Raw genomic sequence first — 20,879 nt, forward strand, 5'->3', positions numbered from 1 at the left:
GGCTTAAGTTGCAAAAGATGAGTTCCGCAATGATTAAGTTGGATTTTCAGAAAGCTTATGACAGGGTCAAGTGGAACTTTATGGATATTATTTTACATGAGATGGGGTTTAGCCATAGATGGAGGGAGTGGGTTAAAGAATGTGTTGGTACAGCATCTATGTCGATTCTGATAAATGGGTCTCCGTTCAAGCTTTTTAAGATGGAACGGGATTTGAGGCAAGGTGATCCTATCTCTCTGTTTCTTTTTGTTCTGATTGTGAATGTTTTACATCAAATGGTTGATAAACGGAATTTTGTCGGTATAGAATTTCACAAATAAATTCTCGTTGCAAGTATAGTTCTAAACCAACAAACAATCCTCAATAAAAAATTTGTTTGTCACAAGTACAAACCCCAATAAAAATAACTGAAGTATTTAAACCTCGGGTCGTCTCTCAAGGAATTGCAGGGAAGTGTTCATGTTATTGGTTATGGCAAAGTATATTTTGGGGTTTCGGATAAGGGACAAGAAATGTAAATAGCAAAAGAAATAAACTAATAACTACGAAAGCTCTTGGCAAGGAATGAGAATTAGAAGTTCTATCCTCGTTATCATCATCAATTGTGACAAGAATTATCCATTGCTCCACTTAGTTAACCTCTAACTATGAAGGAAAATCAGGTGGATATAATCAACTTGAATCCACAAGTCCTAGTCAAATCCTAAGGAAAGACTAGCTTTAGTGACATTCTAGTCAACTAGCAACTTCCAATTATCAATCAACAAAAGAGTTTAATAACTCAAGAGTATCCAATTACTCAACTCAAGCCAAGAGGAAAAAAATCTACTCTAACATCCTTCCAAGCATTTTGTCAAACACTTGGAAGGCATAAAAGGAAAACAAAATAAGATTGCTAGAAATTTAAATCTATAACTACCAAAAACAAGGAATTAACAACAACAAAGCAAATCAACAATAAAAGAAACATGAAACATAAATTTCATTAAAGGAAAATAAAAGGAACAAGAGTGCATCAACAACAAAGTAAATAAATACAAGGATTAAAATACTAAACTAGGAAAGCAAAGGTAAAGGAACAAGAAATTAGAAAGAAAAAGTAAATCAAAGCATGAATTAAACCTAGATCTAAGAAATCCTAATCTATATCTAACCTAATTCTAGAGAAAAGAGAGAGCTTCTCTCTCTAGAAACTAACTAAAGCATCATCAAAACTAAACTATGTGCTCCCCCTTTGACTCCTCTTGAATTCTGCATGTAATAGGCTCAAAAAATGAGTTGGATCTGGGCCTGGGAAGCTCAGAAATTGCCCCCAGCGTTTTCACTTTAATGAGATTACATGCAAGCTGCGATGCGTACGCGTGGGTCACGCGCACGCGTCGTTTGGCATTTTACTTCCCACGCGTACGCGTCTGATAAACTATTATTTTATGGTTTATATTATGTTTAATTATATGGTTTTATCATGATCTTTACCCACTTATTCATTAAATAAGCATGCATTTATAATTCCTTCCTAAAGTTATTGCATGATTGAAAACTTGCTTCCTAGAGACTTTTAATTATGTATTTTATTTCTCTTTTATTCCATTCGATGCCGTGATCTGTGTGTTAAGTGTTTCAGACTTTATAGGGCATGAATGAGTCAGAGATTGGAAAGGAAGCTTGCAAAAATGGAAGGAACACAAGAAATTGAAGAGATGACCAGCGAGAAGCGACGCGGCCGCATGGATGACGCGACCGCGCGGCATGGAATAGCACGAGTGACGCGGCCGCATGGATGACGTGTCCGCGTGACATGCGCGATCTGTATAATCTGCAGAATCGCTGGGGGCGATTTCGAGCCTTATTTTGACCCAATTTTCGGCCTAGAAAAGCAGACTAGAGCCAGAGAACATGCAGAAACCAACAACATTCATTCTGCATAATTTTTGTTTTTAGATCTAGTTTTTCTCTCCTCTAGGTTTTCTCTCTACACATTCATAGTTTTTAGGATTCGTTATTTTTCATTGATTTTGCATTGGGATATTGAGAAAAGTTATTGCCTCATCAAGACTTCGACATTCTAGTTCGTTCTCTTTACTTGTCTCTTACTCTTCCATGTTCCTTAATTTACTTAATTTTACTATTGGGTTATTTTAGCATTTATTAATACAAGAATCACTTTTATTTTTTAATTAATCTTTTGATTATTATTTATCATGTCTTTCTTTAATTCCCTTTCTTATGTTATGAATTTTACATTTACAATGAGTGAGTAGTTCCCTAACTTGATGGGGGAGTTGATTGAAAGGAACCCTTGAGTTAGGATGCTCAAGAGAAAGATTGAAATTGGGTTTATTGTTGGACTGCTCTCTAGTCACTAACACCAATCCTCCCAAGAGCGGATTGGAACTTGTGGATAGAAACAGCATTCCAACTTGTTTGACTTTTCCTTACTTAGTGAGGGACAACTAAACATAATAACCCCCAATTGTCAATTGATCTTGAGAGTACCCCAACAAGAATAGGGCTTTCAGCTAATCAACTCCTAGTCAAGGCTTTTATTTAAATTTATATAAATTCTCTAATTTAATTTTCTGCCATTCAACTCAAACCTTTTTGAAAACATCTGATTAATAAAATAGCACACTTTTCTGCAACTCGTTGGGAGACGACCTGGGATCCATACTCCCAGTATTTTAATTTTAATTTCTGTGACACCCTTCTAAATTTGATAAGTGGATTTCTGGTTGGTTGAGAACTATACTTGTAACACATATTTTATGATCATTCTTAACTTGCCAATTTCTGCTGCCATCAATTTTTGGCACCGTTGCCGGGGAGTTGCAATAGAGTGCTAAAGTTATTAATTGGAATTTATTTATTTGCATTTTGTTTTATTTTGCTACTATGAGCTGCTTGTTTCTTTCGTTAGATGACACGTTCGCTTCCTAACCCAAGCTTGCTAGTATTCGATCCTGAGATTGAAAGAACTATTTCACGAATAAGGCAAGCTCGGCGTCGGTTAGTCCTCCCTGAGGGTGGATCTGAAACGTCACTTGAGAAAGAAACCAGCCCCCGTTCTACTGATTTGGTTGTTTTACGTGCAGGTAACATGGCAGCAGCCAGGAGAGTTACTATCCAGGAGGCTGGAGCCCCTAATTTTACAATGCAACCATTTCAAGCGCATCATCCAGCGGTGGCTACAGACTTTGAAATAAAGACCGCACTGCTCAATTTGATGCCCAAGTTTCATGGCTTACCTGCTCAAGAGCCTATCAAGCACCTGAGAGATTTTCAGGCAGCCTGTTCTACTGTCAGGCGTGATGGTGCAGATGAAACTTTGATTTTGCTGAAAGCTTTCCCATTTTCTCTTGAGGGGAAGGCAAGAGAGTGGTACTACACTCAATCAGCAGCAATTGTATCCAACTGGGATACACTGAGAAGAGAATTCTTGGAAAAGTTCTTTCCAGCTGAAGTTACTGATAAACTGAGGAAAGATATTTTCATGATTGTTCAGGATGAATCCGAGACGCTTTATGAATACTGGGAGCACTTCAATAATCTTCTGGAAGCATGCCCCCACCATATGATTGACAAGATAGTGTTACTCGGTTATGTCACACAGGGAATGAGGCCCCAAGATAAGACCACATTGGAAAGTGCTAGTAATGGGTCTATGAAAAAGTACAAGACCACTGATGAGGCATGGCAATTGATCAGCGACTTAGCTGAATCTACTAGGAATCACAGGCAGAAACAAGGCCGTTCAAAAGCCGTTGCAGAAGTATCCTCTAGCAGAGAGACTGCTGCTTTAACTCAGAGTATCTGTGAAATGACCAACTTGCTGAAGCAGATGCAATTGAATCAACAACAAGTTCAGCAAGCTCAACCTTCTCCAGCATAGCAAAACCAACAGTTAGTCCCACAGAGAGTTTGCGGAATCTGTGCTGATTATAGCCACTATACTGATGAATGTCCGCAGCTCCAGCAGGAAGACAACACCGTGGCAGCCACACATAACTTCTATGACCGCCCCAACCAAGGGTACAATCAAGGTGGCAACTACAGCCATGGATAGCAAGACAATTCTAACCAGAATTGGAGGGACAATAACAACAACAATAGAGGAGGCAGAGATAATCAGAGAAATCAGAGGTGGAATAATAACAACAACAGGCAGCAGAATCAGAATCAGCCTTACAGAGCACCTCACCTAAGGCAATCCCAAGGACCACAGAATACCCTACAGCAGACCTCTCAAATTACCTATCCTTCTTCATCTGCCAATGATGACTTACTACAATCTATTGATCGGAGATAGCAGACCATGGAAAATAACATTAATGCCACTCTAAATGGTCTGACTTTGCAGGCTCTTGTCTCCCAGATAGGATCAATGAATAACTCCAATAACCAACCTTTGAGCTCCAGTGGAATTCCCTCTCAACCATTACCCAATCCCAAGAGTGGTATTAATGCCATCACCCTAAGGTCCGGAACCACACTGCAGGAGAGGAACCAGGAGGAGCCAAGATCACCAGAACACACCTCAACTGAAGAGGTAGTGGAAATAGAAGATGTTGAAGAAGAAGAGGACATACAGGACGTGGCTGAAGAAGAAGAAGTGCAACCACAAGAGGAAGCATCAAAAGGCGCAGACACTGCAAAAGACACCACTCCTATTCCATTTCTACAACTTGCAAGGAAGCCCAGGAAGCAGCTGGAACCTGATCCAAAAATGGTAGAGATATTCAAAAAGGTTGAGGTAACTGTTCCCCTTTTTGATGTTATTCAACAGGTACCTAAATATGCTAAGTTTCTAAAAGATTTATGTATAAATAAAGACAAAATTAATGAATTAGAAACTATTCCTTTAGGAAGTTCCATATCTGCTTTAATGGGAGGTTTACCTGAAAAGTGTAGTGACCCAGGTCCTTGTATAATTAATTGTACTATTGGTGGTGTGATAATTTCTGAATGCATGTGTGATTTAGGAGCATGTGTAAGTATAATGCCTTTGTCTATATATGATGTTTTGAGGCTCCTTCCCTTAAAAAGGTCGGTAGCTCGTTTTGTGTTAGCAGATAAAAGCATTATTACAGTGGTTGGAGTTGCTGAAGATGTACTAGTAGGCATTAAGGGACTCACGTTCCCCACTGATTTTTATATCCTAGAAATGCCCCAAAATGACTCAGACAAGCCATCATCAATTCTACTCGGAAGGCCATTCCCTGAAGACCTCAAAGTTTAAATTAGATGCTTTCTCAGGAACATACTCTTTTGAAATAGATGGCCGAGTAGTGATCTTCAATCTGAATGGAGTTATGAAGCACCCACCAAAGGATTACTCTATCCTCAAGTGTGACATTATAGATGAAACCGTGGCTGAAGTCCATCAGGAGGAATTTGAAGAGAAGCACACAGGACAAGGTCCAAGTGTGGGGACATTCTCAGAGGACAATGACAGTGCCTTACCACTGTTACCAGCTCCAAACAACCCAGAGCCTGGACATGATCAGAAGTTAGAATTAAAACCCCTTCCTCCACACCTCAAATATGCTTACCTTGAAGACGGGCAGGAGTTTCCGGTTATCATTGCAAGGGAACTCACTTCTCAACAGGAAGAACAGCTACTTGGCGTGCTGAGGAAGCACAAGAAGGCAATTGGGTGGAGTTTGGCAGACATAGTAGGCATCAACCCTCAAGTCTATGAGCATAGAATATTTTTAAAAGAGGGAGCAAGACCTGTCCGTCAACCCTAGAGAAGACTGAACCCCACTATCCTAGGGGTTGTCAAAAAGGAAGTGACCTGACTACTAGAGGCAGTTATCATCTATCCCATCTCAGACAGTGAATGGGTAAGCCCAGTACAAGTATGATGAGCGGATAATTTATACGCTTTTTGGCATTGTTTTTACATAGTTTACAGTATGATTTAGTTAGTTTTTAGTATATTTTTATTAGTTTTTAATTAAAATTCATATTTCTGGACTTTACTATGAGTTTGTGTGTTTTTCTGTGATTTTAGGTATTTTCTGGCTGAAATTGAGGGACCTGAGCAAAAATCAGATTCAGAGGTTGAAGAAGGACTGCAGATGCTGTTGGATTCTAACCTCCCTGCACTCAAAGTGGATTTTCTGGAGCTACAGAACTCCAAATGGCGCGCTTCCAATTGCGTTGGAAATTAGACATCCAGAGCTTTCCAGCAATATATAATAGTCCATACTTTGACCGATTTTAGATGACGCAAACTGGCGTTGAACGCCAGTTCTATGTTACAGTCTGGCGTTCAGCGCCAGAAACAAGTTGCAAAGTGGAGTTCAACGCCAGAAACACATTACAAACTGGCATTCAACTCCAAGAATGACCTCTCCACGTGTAAACTTCAAGCTCAGCCCAAGCACACACCAAGTGGGCCCCGGAAGTGGATTTTTGCATCATTTACTCATTTTTGTAAACCCTAGTAACTAGTTTAGTATAAATAGGACTTTTTACTATTGTATTTACATCTTTGGATCATCTTGGGATGTTTAGTTCTTAGATCATGGGGGCTGGCTATTCGGCCATGCCTGAACCTTTCACTTATGTATTTTTCAACGGTAGAGTTTCTACACACTATAGATTAAGGTGTGGAGCTCTGCTGTTCCTCAAAGATTAATGCAAAGTATTACTATTTTTCTATTCAATTCAACTTATTTCGCTTCTAAGATATTCATTCGCACTTCAATATGATGGACGTGATGATCATGACAGTCATCATCATTCTCAACTTATGAACGCGTGCCTGACAACCACTTCCGTTCTACCTTAGATTGAATGGATATCTCTTGGATATCTAATACAGGGGACCGAGTCCGAGATATTAGTGTCTTCGTGGTATAAGTTAGAACCCATGGATGGCCATTCCTGAGATCCGGAAAGTCTAAACCTTGTCTATGGTATTTCGAGTAGGATCTGGGAAGGGATGGCTGTGACGAGCTTCAAACTCGCGAGTGCTGGGCATAGTGACAAATGCAAAAGGATAGTAAATCCTATTCCAGTATGATCGAGAACCGACAGATGATTAGCCATGCAGTGACAGCGCATTGGACCATTTTCACAGGAGGATGGGATGTAGCCATTGACAACGGTGATGCCCTACATAAAGCTTGCCATGGAAAGGAGTAGGATTGATTGGATGAAGACAGCAGGAAAGCAGAGATCAGAGGAACGAAAGCATCTCTATACGCTTATCTGAAATTCTCACCAATGAATTACATAAGTATCCCTATCCTATTTTAATTTTCGTTCACTATAATCTCTTTATACATTTGAATCCGCCTAACTGAGATTTACAAAGTGACCATAGCTTGCTTCAAGCCGACAATCTCCGTGGGATCGACCCTTACTCACGTAAGGTTTATTACTTGGACGACCCAGTGCACTTGCTGGTTAGTTGTACAAAGTTGTGAAACAGATATAAGATCATGAACGTGCATATTGAGTTTTTAGCGCCGTTACCAAAGGAAGCAAAGATCACGATTTCGCACACCAAGTTTTTGGCGCCGTTGCCGGGGATTGTTCGAGTTTGGACAACTGACGGTTCATCTTGTTGCTCAGATTAGGTAATTTTCTTTTTCGTTTTATTTTTTAAAAAAAATTCCTTTTGTTTTCATTTTTCTCAATTAATTTTCGAAAATCACAAAAAAATTTTAAAAATCATAAAATCAAAAAATAATTTTTGTGTTTCTTGTTTGAGTCTAGAGTCAGTTTTAAGTTTGGTGTCAAATGCATCTTTTTAATTTTCCAAAAATTATTTTCGAAAATCTCATGCATTGCATTCTTCATGATCTTCAAGTTGTTCCTGGCCAGTCTTCTTGTTTGATCTTCATATTTTCTTGTTTTGTGTCTTTTCTTGTTTTTTATATGCATTTTTAATTTGTTAGTGTCTAATTATTGAAAATTTCTAAATTTGGTGTCTTGCATGTTTTTCTTTTCTTAAAAATTTTCAAAAATAAGTCTTGATGTTCATCTTGATCTTCAAAGTGTTCTTGGTGTTCATCTTGACATTCATAGTGTTCTTGCATGCATTGTGTGTTTTGATTCATAATTTTTATGTTACGAGTCTTTTTCATGTTTTTCTTTTTCTTCATTAAAAAAATTCAAAAATAAAAAAAATATCTTTTCCTGTTTCTCTCTTAAAATTTCGAAAATTTGGATTGACTTTTTCAAAAATTTTTAAAATCAAGTTGTTTCTTATGAGTCAAATCAAATTTTTAATTTAAAAATTCTATCTTTTGCAAATCTTTTTCAAAAATCAAATCTTTTTCAAAATTTCTTTCTAATATTTTCGAAAATTTTTCAAATTAATTTTCAAAAATCTTTTTCTTAATTTTAGTTCATGATTTTCGAATTAGTTACTAACATTTAATGTGATTGATTCAAAAATATTAAGTTGTTACTTGCCTAGTAAGAAAGGTTCAATCTTTAAACTCAAGAATCGTATCTTTTTAGTTTCTTGTTAGTCAAGTAATCAACTTTAGTTTTCAAAATCAAATCTTTTTAATTTTCTTTTCAAATCTTTTTCAAATTAAAATTTCAATCATATCTTTTTCAAATTCAATTTCAAAAATCTTTTCTAACTTCTTATCTTTTTAAAATTGATTTTCAAATCTTATCTTTTTGTTTCAATCATATCTCTTTTTAAATTTCAATCATATCTTTTTCAAAAATAAATTTTAAAACTTTTTCAATCAATCTTATCTTTTTGTTTTAATCATATCTTTTTCAAAACTACCTAACTAATCCTCTCTCTCTTATTTTCGAAAATTCCCTCTCTCCTTTTTCAAAATTTCTTTTTAATTAACTAATTATTTTAAATTTAATTTAATTTTAATTTTTAATTTTCGAATTCTAGGTTTAATTTTAAAAAATTTTTTATTTCTATTTTCGAAATTTAACTTTAAATTTTAATTTTTATTTTTCGAATTCTCTCACCTCTCATCTCTTTCTATTTATTCATCTACTAACACTTCTCTTCCATCCAAAAAAATTCGAACACCACCTCCCTCTCTGTGTTCGAGTTTTCCCTCTTTTCTTCTTTACATTACATTCTTTTCTTCTACTCACACAAAGGAATCTTTATACTGTGACATAGAGGATTCCATATTTTCTTTGTTATTCCCTTCTTTGTCATATGAGCAGGAGCAAGGACAAGAATATTCTTGTTGAAGCAGATCCTGAACCTGAAAGGACTCTGAAAAGAAAACTAAGAGAAGTTAAAATACAACAATCCAGAGACAACCTTACAGGAATTTTCAAACAAGAAGAGGAGATGGCAGCTGAAAATAATAATAATGCAAGGAGGATGCTTGGTGACTTTACTGCACCTAATTCCAATTTACATGGAAGAAGCATCTCCATTCCTGCCATTGGAGCAAACAATTTTGAGCTGAAACCTCAATTAGTTTCTCTGATGCAGCAGAACTGCAAGTTTCATGGACTTCCATCTGAAGATCCTTTTCAGTTCTTAACTGAATTCTTGCAGATCTGTGATACTGTTAAAACCAATGGGGTTGACCTTGAGGTCTACAAGCTTATGCTTTTCCCATTTGCTGTAAGAGACAGAGCTAGAGTGTGGTTAGACTCTCAACCCAAAGATAGCCTGAACTCTTGGGATAAGCTGGTCACGGCTTTCTTAGCCAAGTTCTTTCCTCCTCAAAAGCTGAGTAAGCTTAGAGTGGATGTTCAAACCTTCAAACAGAAAGAAGGTGAATCCCTCTATGAAGCTTGGGAGAGATATAAGCAACTGACCAAAAAGTGTCCTTCTGACATGCTTTCAGAATGGACCATCCTGGATATATTCTATGATGGTCTGTCTGAATTAGCTAAGATGTCATTGGATACTTCTGAGGTGGATCCATTCACCTAAAGAAAACGCCTGCAGAAGCTCAAGAACTCATTGATATGGTTGCTAATAACCAGTTCATGTACACTTCTGAGAGGAATCCTGTGAATAATGGGATGCCTCAGAAGAAGGGAGTTCTTGAAATTGATACTCTGAATGCCATATTGGCTCAAAACAAAATATTGACTCAGCAAGTCAATATAATTTCTCAGAGTCTGAATGGAATGCAAGCTGCATCCAACAGTACTCAAAAGGCATCTTTTGAGGAAGAAGCTTATGATCCTGAGAACCCTGCAATAGCAGAGGTGAATTACATGGGTGAACCCTATGGAAACACCTATAATCTCTCATGGAGAAATCACCCAAATTTCTCATGGAAGGATCAACAAAAGCCTCAAGAAGGCTTTAATAATGGTGGAAGAAACAGGTTTAGCAATAGCAAGCCTTTTCCATCATCCACTCAGCAAAAGACAGAGAGTTCTGAGCAGAATCCATCTAGCTTGGCAAATATAGTCTCTAATCTATCTAAGGCCACTCTAAGTTTCATGAATGAAACAAGGTCCTCCATTAGAAATTTGGAAGCACAAGTGGGCCAGCTGAGTAAAAGGATCACTGAAATCCCTCCTAGTACTCTCCCAAGCAATACAAAAGAAAATCCAAAAGGAGAGTGCAAGGCCATTGAAATGACCATCATGGCCGAAACCACAAAAGAGGAGGAGAACGTGAATCCCAGTGAGGAAGACCTCCTGGGACGTCCAGAGATCAATAAGGAGTTTTCCTCTGAGGAACCAAAGGAATCTGAGGCTCATCTAGAGACCATAGAGATTCCATTGAACCTACTTATGCCATTCATGAGCTCTGATGAGTATTCTTCTTCTGAAGAGAATGAAGATTTTACTGAAGAGCAAGTTGCCAAGTACCTTGGTGCTATCATGAAGCTGAATGCCAAATTATTTGGTAATGAGACTTGGGAAGATGAACCTCCCTTGCTCACCAATAAACTGAGTGATCTGGATCAACTGAGATTGCCTCAGAAGAAACAGGATCCTGGAAAGTTCTTAATACCTTGTACCATAGGTACCATGACCTTTGAGAAGGCTCTATGTGACCTTGGGTCGGGGATAAACCTCATGCCCCTCTCTGTAATGGAGAAATTGAGAATTTTTGAGGTGCAAGCTGCCAGAATCTCACTAGAGATGGCAGACAACTCAAGAAAATAGGCTTATGGACTAGTAGAGGACATGATAGTAAAGGTTGAAGGCCTTTACATCCCTGCTGATTTCATAATCCTAGACACTGGGAAGGATGAGGATGAATCCATCATCCTTGGAAGACCCTTCCTAGCCATAGCAAAAGCTGTGATTGATGTGGACAGAGGAGAATTGATCCTTCAGCTTAATGAGGACAATCTTGTGTTTGAAACTCAAGTATCTCCTTCTGTAACTATGGAGAGGAAGCATGAAAAGTTTCTCTCACTACAGAGTCAACTAAAGCCCCCACAGTCAAACTCTAAGTTTGGTGTTGGGAGGCCACAACCAAACTCTAAGTTTGGTGTTGAACTCCCATATCCAAACTCTAAGTTTGGTGTTGGGAGTCTATAAAATTGACCTAATCACCTGTGTGGCTCCATGAGAGCCCACTATCAAGCTATTGACATTAAAGAAGCGCTTGTTGGGAGGCAACCCAATTTTTATTTATCTAATTTTATTTTTATTTTTATTGTTCTTTCATGTTTTATTAGGTTCATGATCATGTGGAGTCACAAAATAAATCCAAAAATTAAAAACAGAATAAAAAATAGCAGAAGAAAAATCACACCCTGGAGGAAGGACTTACTGGCGTTTAAACGCCAGTAAGGAGCATCTGGCTGGCGTTTAACGCCAGAACAGAGCATGGAGCTGGCACTGAACGCCAGAAACAAGCATGAAGCTGGCGTTCAACGCTAGAAATATGCTGCATATGGGCGTTGGACGCCCAGAACAAGCATCACTTCGGCGTCTAAACGCCAGAAATGCATGCAAAGGCATTTTACATACCTAATTGGTGCAGGGATATAAATTCTTGACACCTCAGGATCTGTGGACCCCACAGGATCACCTCAGGATCTGTGGACCCCACAGGATCCCCACATACCTCCACTCACCTTCCCTCCTCATAATCCTATATCACCCTCTCTCTCTCCATTCACAGTCATCCCTTCTGTTTTCCATTCACTACACACATCCCTCCATCTCCTCCATATCTTCTTCTTCTTCTACAATTCTTTCTTCTTTTGCTCGAGGGCGAGCAACATTCTAAGTTTGGTGTGGTAAAAGCATAGCTTTTTTTTGTTTTTCCATAACCATTGATGGCACCTAAGGCCAGAGAAACCTCTAGAAAGAGGAAAGGAAAGACAAAAGCTTCCACCTCCGAATCATAGGAGATGGAAAGATTCATCTCAAGGGTTTATAGCTCAGTGGTAGAACATTTGACTGCAAATCAAGAGATCCCTGAGATACCTCAGGGGATACATTTTCCTCCACACAATTATTGGGAGCAACTAAAGATAGGAGCACCAAGAGCATTCCATCATCCTCCATGAAATTAGAGAAGATCAAAGAGCTATGAGGGAGGAGCAATAAAGACAAGGAAGAGACATAGAAGAGCTCAAGGACATCATTGGTTCCTCAAGAAGAAAATGGCACCATCACTAAGGTGGACTCATTCCTTGTTCTTAAAATTACTGTTTTTCGATTTTTGAGCTTTATGTTTATTTATGTTTGTGTCTTATTACATGATCATTAGTATTTAAGTGTCTATGCCTTAAAGTAGTGAATATGAATCCATCACCTTTCTTAAATGAAAACTATTCTAAAAACAAAAGAACAAGAAGTACATGGTTTCGAATTCATCCTTGAAACTAGTTTAATTATTTTGATGTGGTGACAATACTTTTTGTTTTCTGAATGAATGCTTGAACAGTGCATATGTCTTCTGAAGTTGTTGTTTATGAATGTTAAATATGTTGGCCCTTGAAGAATAAGGAAAAAGGAGACATGTTATTTGATAATCTGAAAAATCATAAAAATGATTCTTGAAGCAAGAAAAAGCAGTGAATACAAAAGCTTGCAGAAAAAAAAAGAAAAAAAAATGGCGAAAAAAAAGAGAGAGAAAAAGAAAAAGCAAGCAGAAAAAGCCAAAAGCTCTTAAAACCAAAAGGCAAGAGCAAAAAGCCAATAGCCCTTAAAACCAAAAGGCAAGGGTAATAAAAAGGATCCAAGGCTTTGAGCATCAGTGGATAGGAGGGCCTAAAGGAATAAAATCCTGGCCTAAGCGGCTAAACCAAGCTGTCCCTAACCATGTGCTTGTGGCGTGAAGGTGTCAGGTGAAAACTTGAGACTGAGCGGTTAAAGTCAAGGTCCAAAGCAAAAGAAAGAGTGTGCTTAAGAACCCTGGACACCTCTAATTGGGGACTTTAGCAAAGATGAGTCACAATCTGAAAAGGTTCACCCAGTTATGTGTCTGTGGCATTTATGTATCCGGTGGTAATACTGGAAAACAAAGTGCTTAGGGCCACGGCCAAGACTCATAAAGTAGCTGTGTTCAAGAATCAACATACTGAACTAGGAGAATCAATAACACTATCTGAATTCTAAGTTCCTATAGATGCCAATCATTCTGAACCTCAATGGATAAAGTGAGATGCCAAAACTATTCAAGAGGCAAAAAGCTACAAGTCTCGCTCATCTGATTGGAGCTAAGTTTCATTGATATTTTGGAATTTATAGTATATTCTCTTCTTTTTATCCTATTTGATTTTCAGTTGCTTGGGGACAAGCAACAATTTAAGTTTGGTGTTGTGATGAGTGGATAATTTATACGCTTTTTGGCATTGTTTTTACATAGTTTTCAGTATGATTTAGTTAGTTTTTAGTATATTTTTATTAGTTTTTAATTAAAATTCACATTTCTGGACTTTACTATGAGTTTGTGTGTTTTTCTGTGATTTCAGGTATTTTCTGGCTGAAATTGAGGGACCTGAGCAAAAATCAGATTCAGAGGTTGAAGAAGGACTCCAGATGCTGTTGGATTCTGACCGCTCTACACTCAAAGTGGATTTTCTGGAGCTACAGAACTCCAAATGGCGCGCTTCTAATTGCGTTGAAAAGTAGACATCCAGGGATATCCAGCAATATATAATAGTCCATACTTTGCCCGAGTTTAGATGACGCAAACTGGCGTTGAACGCCAGTTCCATGTTGCAGTCTGGCGTTCAGCGCCAGAAATAAGTTGCAAAGTAGAGTTCAATGCCAGAAACACGTTACAAACTAGCATTCAACTCCAAGAATGACCTCTCCACGTGTAAACTTCAAGCTCAGCCCAAGCACACACCAAGTGGGTCCCGGAAGTAGATTTCTGCATCATTTACTCATTTCTGTAAACCCTAGTAACTAGTTTAGTATAAATAGGACTTTTTACTATTGTATTTACATCTTCGGATCATCTTGGGACGTTTAGTTCTTAGATCATGGGGGCTGGCCATTCGGCCATGCCTAAACTTTTCACTTATGTATTTTTCAACGGTAGAGTTTCTACACACCATAGATTAAGGTGTGGAGCTCTGCTGTTCCTCAAAGATTAATGCAAAGTACTACTGTTTTTCTATTCAATTCAACTTATTCCGCTTCTAAGATATTCATTCGCACTTCAATATGATGGATGTGATGATCGTGACAGTCATCATCATTCTCAACTTATGAACGCGTGCCTGACAACCACTTCCGTTCTACCTTAGATTGAATGGATATCTCTTGGATATCTAATACAGGGGACCGAGTCCGAGATATTAGTGTCTTTGTGGTATAAGTTAGAACCCATGGATGGCCATTCATGAGATCCGGAAAGTCTAAACCTTGTCTGTGGTATTCCGAGTAGGATCTGGGAAGGGATGGCTGTGACGAGCTTCAAACTCACGAGTGCTGGGCGTAGTGACAAACGCAAAAGGATAGTAAATCCTATTCTAGTATGATCGAGAACCGACAGATGATTAGCCATGCAGTGACAGCGCATTGGACCATTTTCACAGGAGGATGGTATGTAGCCATTGACAACGGTGATGCCCTACATAAAGCTTGCCATGGAAAGGAGTAGGATTGATTGGATGAAGACAGCAGGAAATCAGAGATCAGAGGAACGAAAGCATCTCTATACGCTTATCTGAAATTCTCACCAATGAATTACATAAGTATCCCTATCCTATTTTAATTTTCGTTCACTATAATCTCTTTATACATTTGAATCCGCCTGACTGAGATTTATAAAGTGACCATAGCTTGCTTCAAGCCGACAATCTCTGTAGGATCGACCCTTACTCACGTAAGGTTTATTACTTGGACGACCCAGTGCACTTGTTGGTTAGTTGTACGAAGTTGTAAAACAGATATAATATCATGAACGTGCGTATTGAGTTTTTAGCGCCGTTACCAAAGGAAGCAAATATCACGATTTCGCACACCAAAGTGGTGCCAAAGAAGTTTGGAGTCACTGCAGTGAAGAATGAGCATGGAGAGCTCCTGACAACCAGAGTTCAGAACGCCTGGAGGGTCTGCATTGACTACAGACGCCTCAACCAAGCAACCCGTAAGGATCACTATCCTCTTCCATTCATTGATCAAATGCTGGATCGCCTGTCAGGTAAATCACATTATTGTTTTTTAGATGGTTACACAGGTTATTTCCAGATTCATATAGCTCCTGAGGATCAGGAAAAGACCACTTTTACATGTCCTTTTGGGACTTATGCTTACAAGAGAATGCCCTTTGGCTTGTGCAATGCACCAGCTACTTTCCAAAGGTGCATGATAAGTCTTTTCTCTGATCTTATTGAGGACTATATGAAGGTTTTTATGGATGATTTTAGTGTTTATGGCGATTCCTTTAGCCTTTGCTTAGATGGATTATCTAGAGTATTAGATAGATGTGTCAGTACAAACCTGGTATTAAATTTTGAAAAATGTCACTTTATGGTTAAACAAGGAATTGTACTAGGACATGTTGTGTCTAACACTGGCATTTCTGTAGATCCAGCAAAGGTGGATGTTATTTCTAGTTTACCTTACCCCTCTTCTGTGAGGGAGGTCCGTTCTTTCCTTGGCCATGCAGGTTTTTACAGGAGGTTTATTAAGGACTTCAGTAAGGTAGCACTTCCCTTATCCAGGCTACTGCAGAAAGATATTGAGTTCGAGTTCAGTGAAAATTGCAAACAAGCGTTTGATAAGCTGAAGACCGCACTGACTCAAGCTCCAATTGTAAGAGGACCAAACTGGAGCCAACCATTTGAAATAATGTGCGATGCTTCCAACCATGCCGTAGGAGCAGCACTGGCTCAGCGTGAAGGTAAGGATCCTTTTGTTATTGCTTACGCGTCTAAAACCTTAGATGCCGCTCAGTCGAATTACACTACTACTGAGAAAGAGCTTCTTGCTATTATTTTTGCTCTGGATAAATTTCGAGCCTATTTACTTGGTACTAAAGTAGTAGTGTATTCAGACCACGCAGCTCTAAAGTATTTATTAGCTAAAAAGGAGTCCAAACCAAGACTTATACGTTGGATACTGCTATTACAAGAATTTGATTTGGAAATTAAGGACAAGAGTGGTAACCAAAATTTAGTGGCAGACCACTTGAGTCGCCTTGAACATATTACAGATGACCCCACTCCTATAGCTGATAATTTTTCATTTGATAACCTGCAAGCAGTATCTGAGATAGTCCCTTGGTATGCACCTGTAGCTAATTATCTAATTAGCCGCACTTTTCCTCCAAACTTTTCTAAGCATCAAAGAGACAAGCTGAAAAGCGAGTCTAAATATTATATATGGATGACCCATATTTATGGAAATGTGGCGCTGACCAGATAATTAGACGGTGTGTGCCTCAATCAGAATTCCAGTCCATCTTAGAGGCCTGTCACTCATCTGAGAGTGGAGGACATTTTGGCCCTCAAAGAACTGCTAGAAAAATCTTAGACTGTAGATTCTGGTGGCCTACTCTTTTTAGGGACGCTGCTGAATTTTATAAATCTTGTTTTCCATGCCAGAAATTTGGTAATATATCCAGGAGGGATGAGATGCCTCAACAGATTATACTTTTCTGTGAAATTTTTGATGTTTGGGGCATTGACTTCATGGGTCCATTTCCAAATTCTAATGGTTATTTCTATATATTGTTAGCTGTGGATTACGTTTCCAAATGGGTAGAAGCAATTCCTACCTGCACTGATGATGCTAACACTGTTGTTTTCTTTGTGAGAAACCATATTATTTGTCGCTTTGGATCACCACGAGCAATCGTGAGCGATCAAGGCACCCATTTTTGTAACAGGAGACTAACAGGACTAATGAAGAAACATGGGATAATTCATAAGGTTGCAACAGCTTACCATCCTCAGACTAATGGGCAAGTCGAGGTGTCAAATAGAGAAATAAAGCGTATCTTGCAGAAGATAGTCAAACCTCATAGAAGAGACTGGAGCACCAGGCTACAAGATGCACTCTGGGCATACAAAACAGCATACAAAACACCCATTGGGATGAGTCCTTTCCGCTTAGTTTATGGAAAAGCTTGTCATCTCCCTGTTGAAGTAGAGCACAAAGCCTTCTGGGCAGTAAAGGAATGCAACATGGGAATTGAGAGAGCCGGAGTTGAAAGGAAGTTGCAACTGCAGGAACTGGAAAGCCTTCACCTATAAGCTTATGAGAACTCAAGACTATACAAGGAGAAGATGAAGGCTGTATATGATCAGCACATCAAAAGGAAAGAGTTCCAACCTGGGGACTTAGTCCTCCTTTATAAATCTCGACTAAGGCTCATGCCAGGCAAGTTGAGATCAAGATGGGAAGGTCCATACAGAGTAGAGAAGGCCGAACCGTACGGAGTTTATCACCTAAGCCATCCTTCAAACTCTGAACTTATCAAAGTGAATGGACATCGTTTAAAGCTATACCATGGCGAGAACCTGAAGAAAAACAAGGAGCTTGAGATCTTCCTCTTGGAAGATCCCCACATAGCCGAAGACTGAGCTAGTGGAGCGTCCAACTTACGGACGTTAAAGCAAAGTTCTAGGTGGGAGACAACCCACCATGGTATGATCGTTCTTTTCTTTATTTTTAGTCTTTTTATTCAATAACTCTTCTCTTCATCAGTACATTTCATGCATCTACATTTCCACACTTTTATTTAAAAAAATAATGCGACCGCCTCATTGACGCGTCCACGTCGCAAGGAGATGGGAGACAATAATAATATGAACAGAGAGTTACGCAGGAGCAGGGCTGGAGGCGTGCCAATGGCATAAATCACCCCACGCGATCGCGTCGCCGACGCGACCGCGTCATATGGGAATAATGGCCTCCCACGCGACCGCGTCCCCCACGCGGCCGCGTGACCAGGATTTCGACGTCAAAGTGGTGCACACCCGAAAGTTGTGCTAGAGTGGTGCTGGACTGGCGCTGGACGAGCAGTCCTTTTCACACGATCGTGTGCCCCATGCGACCGCGTCGTATCCCAATAATCGACCACTCACGCGATCGCATGCCCCATGCGATCGCGTCACCCAAAATTTGGCACTAATATGATTTTGAACAGAGAGTTGTGCGAGTGCGAGGCTACCCTCGCGCCATTAGCCTAAAACGGGTCACGCGACCATGTGACCGACGCGACCGCATCAATCAGTTTAAGCGCAAGTCGTGCGACCGCGTTGCTTGCGCCGCACAGTTTTCCTGATTTGCCAAATTATCTTATCTTTTTCTCCCCAAATCCTATTTTCTCTTTTCCCTCCTTATTTCTTCTCCCTCCCTTCCTCCCTTCTTCCCTCTTTCTCACTTTTTACTCTCTCTCACCCCCATTAACAAGGTTTTTCTTTTTTTTTCTTTCTCCTTCCCTCCTTACTTTTCTATTATTTCTCTTATTTTTATATGCCATCCTCTTTTCTTTTCTTTTTACCTTCATTATTCATATTTTTTTTCTTTCTTTTTCCTTTTTACTTGGTGTTATAAATTTATTTGAGTCATTGTTTTTCATTATATGCTTGTGGATTGTCATAAATTTGTTTGACAATTATATATTACTTTTTAAGGGATTACTTGCATGTTCAAATTCTTATTTTCAAGAGCTTCTTCTACATGCATGCTATGTGTTTGTGAAAAAGCCCATATGGCATTATGAACTTCTCTACATTTTTTCTACTCTAATATTCAATGCTTGCTTTTCACAAATTCCCTTTACTATTTTATTCATTGAATTTAATTGTCAATACAAACGTGATAGTTAGTTACGAGTGATAACATATTTCAATTGGACATTGAATGCTTGATATTTGCTACTCATGCCTTTGCCTGCATGCCAATAAACCTCTTGCATTTCATTGTCCTACATGCACTTGCTATATTTCCATTGATGAACTTTTCACATGTAATCCGGACCATGTGGTAACGTCATTCTTCTTTATTGTGCATTGATTATCACTTACATCACCCTCTTCCTTGCTCTACCCCTTTAAATTTAATTTACTTTCTCTTCCCTTTTTCAGGATGGCCACCAAGAAAGGAAAAGAGAAAGCTACTCCCAAACAACCAGCAAGAAGAGGTACAAAGAGAGCATTAGTGGCAGAACCCTCTTCAACTGCGGTAAAGCCCTCAACAAAGAAAATTAAGAGGATCATAAAGGTTGATGATAAAGAAAAAGCCTTCCCATCAAAGGACACTGCACGATTCCCCAATCGCTACTGTGAGCAGATGTTCTCCACCCTGGCTGAAAGGAGTTACAACAACGAATACCTTCTTCTCCTCCCGCCCAATATTGCTACCTTTGTTGAGCCGCAAATTGCCCGAAGACAATGGGGTTTCCTACAGAGACAGCTGATAAACCCATATTTTATGATGTATTTTGTGCTTAGTTTGAGTGATTTATTCAATCCTTCACCCACTTAGTCATGTTAATTGCATGGTTTTACTTTCCCTTCCTTATTATGTGATGTATGTGAAAAACATGTTTCCTATGCTTTTAAATTAATTATTTTAATCACCTTTAATTCCATTCGATGCCATGATCAGTGTGTTGAGTAGTTTCAGATCTTCTAAGACAGGAATGATTCAAAGGATGGAAAGGAAACATACAAAAATAGAAGGAAAGCACAAAATGGAGTCCTTGAAGAAACTGGTATCCACGCGATCGCATGGACGCGATCGCGTGCCAAGCGCGAAGAAGCAGCGATGCGGCCGCATGACTGACGCGACTGCGTGGCAAGGAAAAGCTCCGAACGACGCGACTGCGTGACCCACGCGGACGCGTGACAGAGGCCATGCACCAGAAATTGCAGAAAACGCTCATAGCGAATTCTGAAGCCCTTTTTGGCCCAAATCCAAGTCCAGAAGGCATAGACCAGAGGTTATGAAGTGAAGGAATGCATCCATTTAGAAAGAGCTCGCCAATTTCCACTTCTCATGTTTTAGATCTAGTTTTGAGAGAGGTTCTCTCCTCTCTCTCTCTCTCTCTCTCTTAGGATTTAGGACTGCTCTTAGTTTTAGGAGTAACTCTCAATCCCAGGTTCTTTATTTTTATTTATTCTTCCAATTTAGTTTATGAACTCTTCATGTTAGATTACAATTTCACTTATTAATGTTATCTGAGGTATTTTAATTCATGATTGCTTTCTTTAATTTATGTTATTGTTGCTTTACATCTGAAGGCATTTTTATTCCAGCAAATTTACTTTTTCCTCTTTTGGTCTTCGTTAAGAAAGCAGTAACTCAGGAGTTATCTTATCTCAACATAATTGATAACTGTTATCTTTGCCAATTGAATTGAACTTCAATAATCCCAATCTTTTCTTAGGAAATAAATAGGATTCGAAGATCAAACCAATTTGTCCCTTGACTTTCCTTTGCTTTAGCAAAGATTAACTAAGAGGAATTAAGATTCGACTTTCATTGTTGTTGATAAGAATAACTAAGCCTGGACTTCCAATTTC

General features: G+C 39.0%; 1 non-coding gene across 1 annotated transcript; it reads right to left on the reverse strand.

Moving 5' to 3' along the window:
• Positions 1-9,694: 9,694 nt before the first annotated feature.
• LOC148550684 (small nucleolar RNA R71) lies at positions 9,695-9,802 on the reverse strand. Its single transcript, XR_015893102.1, has one exon. It is a non-coding gene; the product is annotated as a small nucleolar RNA R71 (small nucleolar RNA).
• Between the last annotated feature and the right edge of the window lie 11,077 nt (positions 9,803-20,879).

Source organism: Arachis ipaensis, chromosome B7 (genome assembly GCF_059453495.1).
Source record: "Arachis ipaensis isolate K30076 ecotype BB chromosome B7, ASM5945349v1, whole genome shotgun sequence".
Classification (NCBI taxonomy): Eukaryota; Viridiplantae; Streptophyta; class Magnoliopsida; order Fabales; family Fabaceae; genus Arachis; species Arachis ipaensis.